This window comes from Oryx dammah, unplaced genomic scaffold, assembly GCF_014754425.2.
Source record: "Oryx dammah isolate SB20612 unplaced genomic scaffold, SCBI_Odam_1.1 HiC_scaffold_25, whole genome shotgun sequence".
NCBI classification, from domain to species: Eukaryota; Metazoa; Chordata; class Mammalia; order Artiodactyla; family Bovidae; genus Oryx; species Oryx dammah.
In genome coordinates this window covers 105,003,743-105,017,198 of record NW_024070209.1, presented here as the reverse complement: position 1 = coordinate 105,017,198, position 13,456 = coordinate 105,003,743, and the positions used below count along the sequence as shown (strand labels likewise).

The following is a 13,456-nucleotide window of genomic DNA, read 5'->3' as shown; positions in this document are numbered from 1 at the left end:
CACTGCAATATGTGACCCCGCCGGGCTCGGCCGCCGGCGGGGACGCGCGAGGGCCCCGAGCCCGCCCCGCGCCGCTGCCGCGCCGCGGACCCCGGAAGCGCCCTCCTCTCCGCAGGCAGGGCGGGAGCCTCCCGGGCTGTGCGCGCGGCCTCGGGGCGCTGGGGCTCGGCCCGGCGCAGGCGGGGCCCCCTCTCAGCCCCGCGGTGCCCCTGGGCCTTCGCAGGGGGTGGCCGGCGAGGAGGACGCGCTCCTGCCGCTGTGGGGGCCGCCTCTGCCGGAGGCGCCCACGGGCTGGGAGCGCCGCCGCGGGCCTCCTCCTCGGGACCCGCCTTCGCTCCTCCGGCCTTCAGCTGTCGGGAGGAGGTTCACCCGTGTCACCGGGGGTCTGCCTTCTATCGCTTTGTCTACTGTTCTAAGTGTCGGTCTCATCTGAAAAATGCTTTCACTGCAATATGTGACTCTGACCAAACACCTGGGCGCCGCGGCCTGTCGAAGCTGGCGCGGAAACGTTCCCGTCACTGCGCGAACCCTGGAAACTCTCCCCGACACAGGCTCTGCCCTTATGCCCGAGCATCCTCCAGGGTCTGGGGAGGTGTGTGTCCTGGGCGGCTGGCCGAGAGCCACCTGCCTCCGACTCTGGGCCCCCTCCCTGCTCAGTTGAGGCTGTGACTCTGCTTCCTTCCCTGAGGACAACAGTCGCTGAGGACAAGCCAGCCGGGCTGTGAGACGATTCTTGTCAACTGGGAAGGCCTCCTGGAGACGATTCTTGTCAACTGGGAAGGCCTCCTGGGCCGTGCACCCCCGAGGAGGCTGCTCTCTCACCAGTGGGGCCCTGAGGTTCCCAAACTGCTGGCCTGGAGGTGGGCAGAGCCCCCCACCTCTCACGTGCTCCTCTCCTCCCCGAATTCCTGGGTGGACGCTCCCTTCCTCAGACCAGACCTCCCGGCTCCCGGCCTCCCACAGCCCTGCCACAGGTCCTCAGGAACCTCACAGCCATGAGGATTCCGGAGCTCAGCTGCGCCCTCCCACCTGCCCACTTGGGCCTCCTTTCTCCTGCAGCCCCCCACCCACACCCATCCTTACAGCTCGTGCCCTCTACCCACCAAACCCCCACCCACCAGTTCAGTTCACTTCAGTCGCTCAATCGTGTCTGACTCTCTGCAACCCCAGGGACTGCAGCCCGCCAGGCCTCCCTGTCCATCACCAACTCTCGGAGCTTGCTCAAACTCATGTCCATCGAGTCGGTGATGCCATCCGACCATCTTTTCCTCTGTCATCCCCTTCTCCTCCTGCCCTCAATCTTTCCCAGAATCAGGGTCTTTTCCAGTGAGTCAGTTCTTCACATCAGGTGGCCAAAGTATTGGAGTTTCAGCTTCAGCATCAGTCCTTTCAATGAACATTCAGGACTGATCTCCTTTAGGATGGACTGGTTTGCTCTCCTTGCAGGCCAAGGGACTCTCAAGAGTCTTCTCCAACACCACAGTTCAAAAGCATCAATTCTTCAGTGCTCACTTTTCTTTATAGTCCAACTCCCACATCCATCCGTGACCACTGGAAAAACCATAGCTTTGACTAGACGGACCTTTGTTGGCAAAGTAATGTCTCTGTTGCCAAAGTAACATGCTGTCCAGGTTGGTCATGACTTTTCCTCCAAGGAGTGCCCCCCAAGCTCTTGTCCAGTCCCTGGTCCCTCTGTCCGGGCAGGAGAAGCCTGGCCCCGCTGGCCTGTCTCTGTCCACAGTGGCCACGAGCCTCAGGTGGGTCACGTGGCTCCTGCCCTGGGAGCTCGCCCCTCCCCTGGTGCAGTCCATTCCCTTCCGTTCTTGGCCTCACCTCCACCCATCCTGCCTCCCAGCTGGAAGGGGTCCCCGGTGCCTGCGCCCCAGATCTGCCCGCGCCCTCGGAGCACCGCCCTGTCCTCAGTGTGTCTCCCTGGGGTGCCCCCCAGGTGTCGTTTCCCCTCTATGCAGACGTCCTGTGCTTCTTCCCACCTTGAACAGAAAGCCCCCGCCCTCAGCCCACGCATCTCCTTGCTCCTTTACAGCCAGACTCCTTTTAAGAATTGGCAGGATTCAGCGTCTCCATTTCCTTTGCCGGGTGCTTTTTAGAGACTGAGATGTGTCACAAATCATAAAGCTCATTTTTAAATGTACAGCTCCACGTTTTTGTCAGATTCACGGAGCTGTACCACCGTCGCCCCTACGCGCGCCCCACTGCACCCCCCGCCCCCCCATCATCCCTGCCCCAGGCAACCAGTCACCCAGTGTCTGGATTCACCTCTTGTGGACTATCCGTATAAACAGAATCACAAGGCGTGTAGATTTCTACCTGGCGTCTTCCCCTCGGCATCGTGCTTGAGGTCCGCACGCATTGCAGGAGGATCACTGCTTCGTTCCTTTTCAGGCTGAGTCACTTCCGCTGTGTGGATGGACCCATTTTGTTGATCAAACGGACCCCCGCTGGGGCACCCTGGGCGCCCGCTGTCTGGCTCCCGTGAGTCGCACTTGTGTGCGGGGTTTCTGCAGCCTTGCGTTCTCAGTGCTCTTGGGTGCACCCCCAGGAGAGGCGTTGCTGGGTCAGGCGCTCACTCGACGTAGTTCTTTGACCGTCTTTCCATAATGCTTCTTATTCTTGATCCTGCCGGGGTGCCACCCAAACTCCTGTCGGGGTTTCTGGCGGCCTCCGTGTGACTCATCCCCCCTCGGTGCCTGGCCTCTGGGACACGTGTCTTCTGGGTCTCCTGGGTTCCCTGCCCCTTCCACCTTCTCTGGGCACCTGCTCCCCCAGGTCCCATGAATTACCCTCTGGCTGTCCTCTGTGCCCACTAATCTCGTGTTTTTCTATTTTCACAATAAAAGAATGAGAAAAGGGACCTCCCTGACAGTCCAGTGGTTAAGACTCCACACGTCCAATGCAGGGAGCACAGGTTCAATCCCTGTTCGGGGAACTAAAATCCCACATACCCTGAGGCACGGCCCCCCCAAAATAAAGATGAAAGAGGTACCATTGCTGTGCCTGCCCCTGTGGTACTGTAGCTCTGCCCCCTGATGGCCCAGAGCTGGAAGCAGCCTAGATGCCCCTCGGGGGTGCTAGCCAAGCAGCCTCTGCGTCCACACCACAGGAGCCCACTCTGCAAAACGGTTGGGCACTGGGCACTCACAGCGACTCGTGTGTCTCAGGGGAGTGTGCCAAGTGAGCGCAGACGCACAGAGGCCAGACTGTGGTTCCATCCGTGCAACTTGCCTGAAATGACAGGCGATGTGGACAGAGATGCGGCCAGCGTTGCCAGGGCCGCTCGCAATCAGGGCCCCGGGGCGGCTGCAGGGCCAGTGCGGGCTCCGTGGCTCTCCTCCTACTCCCACGGCACCCTGCTTGTGACCTGGGGTGAAAGGCAGATGCGACGTCTCTTCACTATTTCCCACAAGTACATGCATATCTGTAGTTCTCTCAAAATGAAACGCTTAAAAATCCTTCAGAAGGTCTCGATTGCAGGTTTTTCTGTTTTACAGTTACCCTGAAAGTTGGAGTGATTCAGTGACCTCTAAGGTTCTTCCAGCTCTGAAGAAGGTGGTTCGGAAACACTTCGTTGTGTCTGAGCTGAAATCTACTCCCCAGTAGCGGTGGAGGCATTGGGAGCGGCTTCCATCAGGACACTGTTCCACCTCTGGCCGTGAGAGCTCCCAGCCGCTCACATCAGCAGCGCTGCTGAGACCGTGTAGAGCACACAGCTCACGCGTGAGTGTGTGAGGGAACACACGCCAGAGGGAGCCCAGGAGAGGGAACAGCTTCCTGAGGTAAGGACTCAGCTCAGAGGCCAGCTTAGCGCTGGAACTTGCTTCCCCAGAAACTTAATAGCTGGTTAATTCTGGAGCTCACGGGTCAATCAAATGAGCAGGAGTTTTGGATATTTGGGAACTGATTTTAGCCCAAGACAAGAGGTTGGGGTTTTTGTTTTTTTTTTGGTTGTCCCCTTTTTAAACAATGGGCACATCCAAGAAAAAAGCCAAATGCCACATAAGATTTTTCTCTCAGAAAATAAATGTAGGCTCACGCGTGACAGAGGCACTTGGTGTCCAAGGTCACCGCGCGGAGCCTGGGTCCCCCGGGCTGTGCCCGTCACACGAGCCCATGGAGAGCCCCTGACCCAGTGCTGGGTGACCATGTTTCCTGGGGGCTCAGCACACCCGCCACTTGTGCCGCTCACGGACCACCGACCGTGAACCCGGGTACTGAGGGCCCGTCCCGCGCCCCCCCGCACCCCCGCCCCCGGAAGCCTCGTGCAAGGAAAGGCAGCATGCCGGGAGGGGCGCACTCTAGACGCGAGCAGGGCTTCCCAGCCGGGCAGTCTGCACACCAGGGCAGCCATGCTCGCAAGCGGCTCAGGATTCGTCTCCTGGAGGTTTGGAGCTGAAAGGAGACTATAAACAGGGGAGCCTGTGGTTCTGTCCTGCAGGACGCTGTGGGGAAGGGCCGCGTCTCCAGGGAGCCGGACGTCGGACGCCCTGGACTTGCAGGCGGCTCCTCACCTGCCTCTGCTCTCACAGGCGGAGCCCCTCGTGCAGTTTCAGAGCAGAGGCCACGCCGCTGCTCCCCGGCCAGTTCCCACTCGCAGGCCCCCTGCACAGCCGTGGGGCACCCTGCCCACGACAGCTCTGCAGCCAGGGCCCATGCCCAGGTTGTGCCTCATCTCCAGGAGAAGCCAGAATGCGAGGAACGGGAAGGAAACATGGCGTGAACCGGCAGCGATGAACCTGGAGCCAGAAACAGCCTGAAAGAAGCGCGTGTCACGTGGAACGGACAGAGGAGCGAGCGCGTGCTGCCCCAGACGGGCAGGTGTGGCTTCTGGGGTCCAGAGGGAAGGGCCAGCCTGGGGGCCTCCTGGCAGCGATGAACCTGGAGCCAGAAACAGCCTGAAAAGAAGAAGCGTGTGTCACTTTGGAACGAACAGAGCAGCAAGCGAGTGCTGCCCCAGACGGGCAGGTGTGGCTTCTGGAGTCCAGAAGGAAGGGCCAGCCTGGGGGCCTCCACGGAGGAGGAGGGCCACCCAGCGGGAAGAGGACCGTCAGGGCTGTTACAACAAAAGGCAAATCCAAGAAGCCTGCATTTAACCAGAAAGCATTCATCTCTGGTGGAGAGCAAACCAGGCCCCCCAACCCAAAGTCAAAAATAAACAGAAGAAACAGAAGGAAGCAGGCAGAATTAATATAGAGAAAAACTTAGAATGAAATGATGCCGTTTGCAGCAACGTGGATGGACCGAGACATCATCACACGAAGCAAAGTAGGTCAAAGCCAACAGCACGTGACGCCTCTTACAGGTGGAATCCACAGTGTGACAGGAAGGAACCTTCAGTGAAACAGGAGCGGACTCACAGATGTAGGTGCCAGACCTGGGATTACCTGAGGGGAAGGGGTATAAGTTCGGATTCTGATTAGCGGGCACACACGGCTCCATATAAGACAGACAGACAACAAGGATCTGTTCACTGTGCAGCAGAGAGAACTACACTCAATACCTTGTCATAATCTATATTGGAAAAGATTCTGAAAAAATATATATAACTGAAGGAAAAAAGAGAAAAGTTAATTCAATACTTAAGTCAGGAGGTATAAAATTAGTAAAACCAGAAGCTAGTTCTTTTTTAATTTTTGGCCATGTCGTACAGCTTGAGTCCCAAAGAAAGGCAATGCCAAAGAATGTTCAAACTACCGCACGATTGCACTCATCTCACAAGCCAGCAAAGTAATGCTCAAAATTCTCCAAGCTAGGCTTCAACAGTACATGGACAGAGAACTTCCAGATGTTCAAGCTGGATTCAAAAAAGGCAGAGGAACCAGAGATCAAATTGCCAACCTCTGCTGGATCATAGAAAAAGCAAGAGAATTCCAGAAAAACATCTACTTCTGCTTCCTTGACTACGCTAAAGCCTTTGACTGTGTGGCTCAGAACAAACTGTGGGAAAATTCTTAAAAGAGATGGGAATATCAGACCACTTTACCTGCCTCCTGAGAAACCTGTATCCAGGTCAAGAAGCAACAGTTAGAACTGGATATGGAATAGCGGACTGGTTCCAAATTGGGAAAGGAGGATGTCAGGCTGTATATCGTCACCCTGCTTATTTAACTTCTATGCAGAGGACATCATGAGAAACACAGGGCTGGATGAATCACAAACTGGAATCAAGATTGCCAGGAGAAATATCAATAACCTCAGATATGCAGATGACACCACCCTTATGGCAGAAAGTGAAGAAGAACTAAAGAGCCTCTTGATGAAAGTGAAAGAGGCGAGTGAAAAAGTTGGCTTAAAACTCAACATTAAAAAAATGAAGATCATGGCATCCAGGCCCATCACTTCATGGCAAATAGATGGGGAAACAATGGAAATAGTGACAGACTTTATTTGGGGGGGCTCCAAAATCACTGTAGATAGTGACTGCAGCTGTGAAATTAAAAGACGCTCACTCCTTGGAAGAAAAGCTATGACCAACCTAGATAGCATATTAAAAAACAGAGATATTTGCTGACAAAGGTCCATCTAGTCAAAGCTATGGTTTTTCCAGTAGTCATGTATGGATGTGAGAGTTGGAAAGCTGAACGCCAAAGAAGGATGCTTTTGAACTGCGATGTAGGAGAAGACTCTTAAGAGTCTGTTGGACTACAAGGAGATCAAACCAGTCAATCCTAAATGAAATCAGTCCTGAATATTCATTGGAAGGCCTGATACTGAAGCTGAAACTCCAATACTTTGGCCACCTGATATGAAGAACTGACTCACTGAAAAAGACCCTGATGCTAGAAAAACTGAAGGCAGGAGAAGAACGGAACGACAGAGGATGAGATGGTTGGATGGCATCACCTACTCGATGGACGTGAGTTTGAATGAACTCCGGGAGTTGGTGATGGACAGGGGAGTCTGGCGTGCTGCAGTCCATGGGGTGACAAATGTCAGACACGACTGAGTGACTGAACTGAACTGGTAGAGCTTGAGAGATCTTAGTTTCCCAACCAGGGATTGAACCCAGGCCGCGGCAGAGACAGTCCCCCAAAACTAGTTCTTTGAAAAGACCGATGATATAACCTTTTGCTAAGAGTGATTAAGGGGAAATGAAAGTGAAAAAAATTCTGAACACTCACGAAAGGTGAGAACCGCTCACGTAAACAGCATATACACGGAACCCTGATGTTACCTGATGAACATGGGGAATCAGGGCCTCCTGTCAGAACAGGCCCGGGGGAGGGGGGGTTGGAGTAGGCGGTGGGCGAAGACCAGCGGGCTCAGAAGTGCTTGCCATCTGGGCCCAAGGTCCCAGCCCCCAGCCCTGGCTGCAGCCTGGGTCACCCCGAGGCAGGACCACCAGCTGCCCCTCGAGACGGCAGGTGTGCCTGGCGGCATGGAGAGCTGGCGACAGGAGAGGCCCGCCTTGCAGCTCAGACTCCTGGGCGCCCGAGTGGGTGCCCAACAGCCTCTCTAGAGCTAAGAGTCCATCGTAGTTTAACTTTCAAAAATAACTTTGTGGTTTATTTTTTCATGAATACGAGGTGGAGTGTGTTCATCGTGTAATATCTAGAAGATTCAGAGAGTGAAAGAGAAGACCCAGAGGGCCAGCGGGTGGCCCCCGTGCTCAGTGGGCCGGGGCCTGAGGCCCTTTGTTCCCAGCAGCTGCTTTGGTGACAATTTTGTGCCACATGGGGAGGATTTGTCCCCGTGACATTAAATGGTCAATGTAAAACGCAGTTTTTAAGGGGCTTCCCAGGTAGCTCAGTGGCAAAGAATCCGCCCGGAATGCAGGAGACCGGGGTTTGCTTGCTCCTTGGAAGAAAAGCTGTGACCAGCCTCAATCAGAACAGGCAGGGAGCAGGAACCTCCTCCCAGATGGTGGGGCTGCTGACCACTGATCTCTGCCCCTGCTCCTGCCGCCGCCTGGCACCAGTGAGAAAGGGTCCTGAAGAGCTTTGTGGCCCAGACTCCCAGGGCTGGCTCCTGCATGCTGCAGGGAAGCACTGCGCCGTGGGAGGCTGGGGCAGTGATCCAGGGGGCCAGAGACCACCACCGCAATGTCCCTGAAAGTCACTGTCTGAGTTTAGAGTTGGTGACTTTGATTTTTAAAGAAAGGAACAATCCTGAAGTCAAATTAAGAAGTTAAAAATCAAGCCCCTGGGAAAGAGGGAGTGAGGAAAACGGACTGCCCAGTGTCACCCAGTGCTGGCGAGGAGGCTGCAAGAAGACCCACCTGCGGGGGGAGTGTCCCACGGCTGCTGCCCTCGAGGTGCCCACAGGTTCCCCAGAGTTGAATGCCAGCCGCGTCTGGCCTGGCACACTGCAGAGAGGCCAGCAGGCACCCACACGGGCCGCGGCTGGGTCCACAGCAGAGGCCCCGCGGTGTGGACAAGCCCTGTCCTGAGTGGACGGAGCTGGGTGAGAAAGCATGGCTCTGTTTTCACGAGGTGTCCCGACCAGGTGGAGCCGCCAGGGCTGGGCCGGGGGCAGTGATCTTCGGGGAACAGTGGCTCTGGGTTAGAGGTGGCAGTTGCCCACGCCTGAATATTAGAGACGCTGAGTTGTACGCTTTAAGAAATCAGCTCCACGGTCTGTGGATTACATCTCCATGAAGCTTTAAAAGCATCACTGAGCTGAAGGCACGCGCGCCGAATTCCGTTTGAGGGGCGCCCCGGTCAGTGCTGTTGCTTCGCTGAAGAGGCCTGGGCGGCCCCATCCGCAGGGGCCCAGCCTTCCGCCCTTGGGTCTCGGGGGTCCGGGGCGGCTCTGGGGTGGTGACCCCGTCCTGCACTGGGGACAGCAGGATGACTCCTGCAGCCATTATGCGGAGCGGTGGCCGAGGCCCGGGTATCGCGGTGGGGAGGCAGCCGGGGCCGCCCTCCTCCCTGGCGAGCGGCGTTTCTCCAGAGCAGTGTGTCCAGCAGCGTTACCTGAGCCACAGGTGTGCCTTTAAATTCTGGGAAAAGAAAGGGGCGAGCTACTTTTCATGGTACACTTTACACCTAGTGTGCCCCCCGTGCTCCTATTCCCGAACGCAGCCGTCGCAGAGAAGCCGGCAGTTCCCTGCTGGCGCGCCGAGCGTGTGCGGCGGCCTGCCGGGTTGCCGGGTTGCGGGCGCGGAGGGGGACGGGCGAGCTGGGCGCTGGGCCCCGGGCGCCCGGATCCCGCGCTGAGCCCCGCCCCGCCGCCGAGCGCTGCTCGGGTCCTCCCCGGAGGCGGAGCCTGGGCCGGCGGACGGGGCCGCCGTGGAGGCGCGGGGAAAGCCTGCGCGGACTCGCAGCCAGCGCCCCGTGTTGGTGGGACACAGAGAGGTGGCGAGTGCAGAGCGCAGCGCTGACGTCCGTCACTCCCCGCGGTGTGCAGAGGCCTCGTGCTGCGCTCTCCTGGGCCGGGCGGTGGATGGGCGGTGGACAGAAGGCCTGGGCCTGGGCCGCAGCGTGGCTCCTGCGGGGTCCTGAAGCCCTGCTGTCTGGCTGCTTGAAAGGAGGTTTGGGGTCAGGAACTCGGGCCCTCCTCTCCTCGCGGTGCCCCCAAGCCAGGCCGTGTCCCCCACGTCCTCTGGGCTCCCGCGGGGTCTCAGGCTTCGCGGCTGGGGCACCACCCGTTCACAGAGCCGCTTTGAGGGGGACGACAGGCCCGAAGGACGCACCCCAGCCTGGCCTGGCCTCCTGTGGACGTGAGGGGTTGAAGAGCCGGTATGGGGGGGCGGGAGACGGGGGCAGGAAGGGACACGGCCACGAGCACCTGCTCTGAGCCCCCTCCTGCTTCACGGGGGGCTGGGGGCTCTGCTGCAGGCGGCAGCAGCCCCGAGGGTGGGCCTGCTGGAGTCCTCTTTCTCCTCTGGGTCTCCTCGGGCCTGGCTGAGGGCAGAGTTCAGGACGCGTCTGCCTGGGGGGCCAGCCTGGTCAGCGTGACTGGTCCAGCTGGGGCCCCTCATCACCTGGAATCTTCAGCAGCCAGGGCTGGCTCCCAGGTGGATAATCCAGCCACCTCTCAGGAGGAAGCAGTCTGGCCTGCAGGGCTTCTCTCTGGAAACCCCCTGTCCCCTCCTCCGGTCTGAGTCCATTTCTCTGTGGGTTTGGTGTCTGACAGGGGCTCCCTGCCCAGGTGTGGGGCAGAGCTGAGAAGCAGGAGCCTTTGGGGTGAGCCGGGATCTTCAAGGCGGAGAGTCACATGCCAGGGCTCCCTGCAGGGATGTGGCTCAGCCTAGCCCCTTTCAGCAGAATCACAGCCTGAACGAGTTGTATTTGGTGCCTCTGATTTAGAGAAGGTTCAAAAACCGGAGGCCTCCGTCCCTGGGACGGCCTGTTTGCCTGGTGTGCGCTGCAAACCCAGCACCGCCGTTGCAGCTTGTTCCATTTTAAAATGAGGTCAGTCTATAAGGGCTGCAGTGGGGTGAACTTGAACTCGGTAGCTGCCAGCTGTTTTCAATCTCAGAAGCACGTAGTTACTGATTTCAGATTCTGGGGCTCGGGAACAGACCAGAGCTGAGCTTTGTTGGCCAAGGAAGGTCTGGGTCTGTCCGCCTGACCTGGGGCTGGCCTGAGAGGAGAGCCCATTGCCTGCCTCACGTGGCCAGGCATTGGCACCGTGCCCTGAGAGAAGGTGGGAAAGTGGCCCCGCAGAAGGAGGCGGAGATACGGCCACAGCGAAGCCTTGGACCTGCAGAGGTGAGCCCTGGTTGAGAGGATTGGGAAACACACCCTCCCACAGCTGAGCCGCTGGGCCACCTGCCCCCTTCCTGGTTGTGGATATTCAGCCACTCAGTCGTGTCCGACTCTGTGACCCCATGGACTGCGGCATGCCACGCTTCCCTGTCCTTCACTGTCTCCCAGGGTTTGCTCAGACTCCTGTCCAGAGTCGATGATGCCGTCCAGCCGTCCCATCCTGTTGCTGCCTTACCCTGCTCTCAGTCTTTCCCAGCATCAGAGTCGTAGTGGAGCTTCAGCATCAGTGCTCCCAATGACTATTCAGGGTTGATTTCCTTTAGGGTGGACTGGTTGGACCTCCTTGCAGTCCAGTGGGACTCTCAAGGGTCTCCTCCAGCACTGCAGTCTGAAAACATTCAGTTCTTTATTGCTCAGCCTTCTTTAGGTCCAACTCACGTCTGTGCGTGACCACTGGAAAAACCATAGCTTTGACTATATGGACCTTTGTCGGCAGCAAAGTCTCTGTTTTCTAATACACTGTCTCGGTTGGTCATAGCTTCTCTTCCAAAGAGCAAGCATCTTTTAATTCCATGGCTGCAGCCACCATCTGCAGTGATTTTGGAGCCCAAGAAAATAAAGTCTCTCACTGTTTTCATTTTTTCCCCATCTATTCACCAAGAAGTGATGGGACCGGATGCCATAATTTTAGTCTCTTGAGTGTTGACTTTTAAGCCAGGTTTTTCACTCTCCTCGTCCACCTTCATCAAGGCTCTTTAGTTCCTCTTCACCTTCTGCCGTTACAGTGGTATCATCTGCATATCTGACCAGCAAAGTGGATGCCTGCAGTGGAAAGAAGGCCATCGAGCCCTTGCGCTTGGACAAACCCCGACTGGCTCACGTGGAAAGAGCCCGAGCGTGAGGCGTGGGGCCCTGCTGGGCCTGGCTCCCCTGGAGGGCGGGGGCCTTCGCTGCTGCTCGTCTCTACGCGTGTTCCCTCCGTGTTCGTGTCCAGTTGTGTCCGGTTTTGTAACCCTTTGGACTGTAGCTTGCCAGGCTCCTCTCTCAGAGTTTTCAGGCTGCTGGTCTTTACTACTAAAATAAAACCTCCATTTTTTCACAGAGGAAATGTCCCTGGGGGTCACACAAGGGTCGAGTGGCCTGGGGGCTGGACTGTGCTGGGAAGGAGGGGGCTATGGGCTGGAGACCCTCTCAGAAGCCCCATGGCACCCACGGGCCCTGCTTGCAGCGGGACTGGAGGCCAGGAGAGGAGGCCTGTTTGGAGTTTCCTTAAAGCAGCCGACTGCTCTCAGCCGTGCACGGGTCCCAGCCTCAGCTCCACCAGGAGCTCGTTGCCTCCAGGCTCATTGGCTGGGTCGGTGGGTGGACGTGGCTGTGTGCTGTTCAGGGTCAGGGCTCCAGAAACAGCCAGCAACAGTATTAACCACACAGAGCCTGCCTCGCCAGACTCGCACTCAGCCCAGGGGCCTGGGTGGGGCCTGGCCGATGAGGATGACAAGAGGAGGAGCCAGGCTGGGCTCCCAGGGAGGGGTCCTGCACTGTCTCCAGCCCCTCCTGTTGGGGACCCTCTGGCTGGCCCCAGGGTTACCCCCCCCAGGCCAGACAGGTCCCAGAGGTGGTGGGGTCACAGTGGGGTCACAGAGGCATAGCGGGCCGTGGAGCTGGACCAGCCTTTGTGCCCGGCGCTGCCCCAGGGGACAGACAGACAGTGGACACGCCAGACAGGAGGGCGAGGGGTATGAGCAGCACCTCCCCACGTGCAGGGCACACTCCTCCTGCTGCGCCCTGGCTGGGCCCCAGTGTGGGGCAGCTCTGGCCTCGCAGCACTGCTCTCCCCCTCCAGGTGTGAACACCTGCCTGCGCCCCCTCCGTGGGTGCCCTGAGGTGGTGGCAGCTGAGAGAACCCGCCCCCACAGCCCCCCAGAGCGGGGGTGCTGTGGGGATGGGCCTCTGTGTTAGAGACCCCAGCCACCGGGAGTGGCAGTGCTCACACCCCAAGTCCTGCCAGGGTTGGGCCAGACTTGGCGTGGGAGGCGGGCAGAAGGCATCTCGGATTAGGTCCCAGCAGGGGGTAGGCAGGGGTGGGCAGCTGGGTTTTTCCCAGTGGTGCCTGGGCAGACGGGCCAGAGTGCCTGCCTCACTCCAGGTCCATTCAGGTGACCGTAGACGGGAAAGCCAACGCTGAGGACAGAGGTGGGAGGAGGCCTGTCATGAGCTGAGGACCGGCTCCAGCCAGTGCAGAGCCGGGAGGCCGGGGGCTGGAGACAGGGCCTCGGGGACATCTGCGTGGGGCAGGTACCCGAGACCGCAGGTGGGGAGGGAGGGTTCCTTCCCGACAGACAGACCGCCCCTCCAGGCACCGGTGCCCCCAGGGAGGCTCTTCCCAGGAGTGCCTTCCCCCCCGGCCCAGGCAGCCGTTCAGGGCCTGCAGGGTAGGCCGCAGCCCTCAGACCCGAGGAAAGCGTCTTAGAGGAAAGGGGCCGTGAACAGGAGGGAGGTGTCCATACAGACCAACAAAGCGTGCGGAAGCCACCGTGTCCTTGTGGGGTGAAGGGAGACGGAACTCGTGGATGTTATTAAAATTCCGGTAGTAGGAATGAGTAATTAATGAAAGAGTAGCAAAATAAGTTTCAGGAAATCTCCCCCAAAGGAGAGAAGAGGAGACAAGAAATCTCCCCCAGAGGAGAGAAGAGGAGACAAGAAATCTCCCCCAGAGGAGAGAAGAGGAGACAAGAAATCTCCCCCAGAGGAGAGAAGAGGAGACAAGAAATCTCCCCCAGAGGAGAGAA

The 13,456-nt window shown here is 58.2% G+C and overlaps 1 protein-coding gene across 1 annotated transcript in view; it reads left to right on the top strand.

The window, feature by feature from the left end:
- Window positions 1-770: 770 nt before the first annotated feature.
- Window positions 771-13,456, top strand: part of EXD3 (exonuclease 3'-5' domain containing 3) — a 68,492-nt gene continuing 55,806 nt past the window's right edge. Inside the window, exons 1-2 of the mRNA XM_040225650.1 lie at window positions 771-860; window positions 3,510-3,794. The gene's annotated coding sequence lies outside the window, so the exon portion shown is untranslated. The remainder of the gene's footprint in view (window positions 861-3,509; window positions 3,795-13,456) is intronic.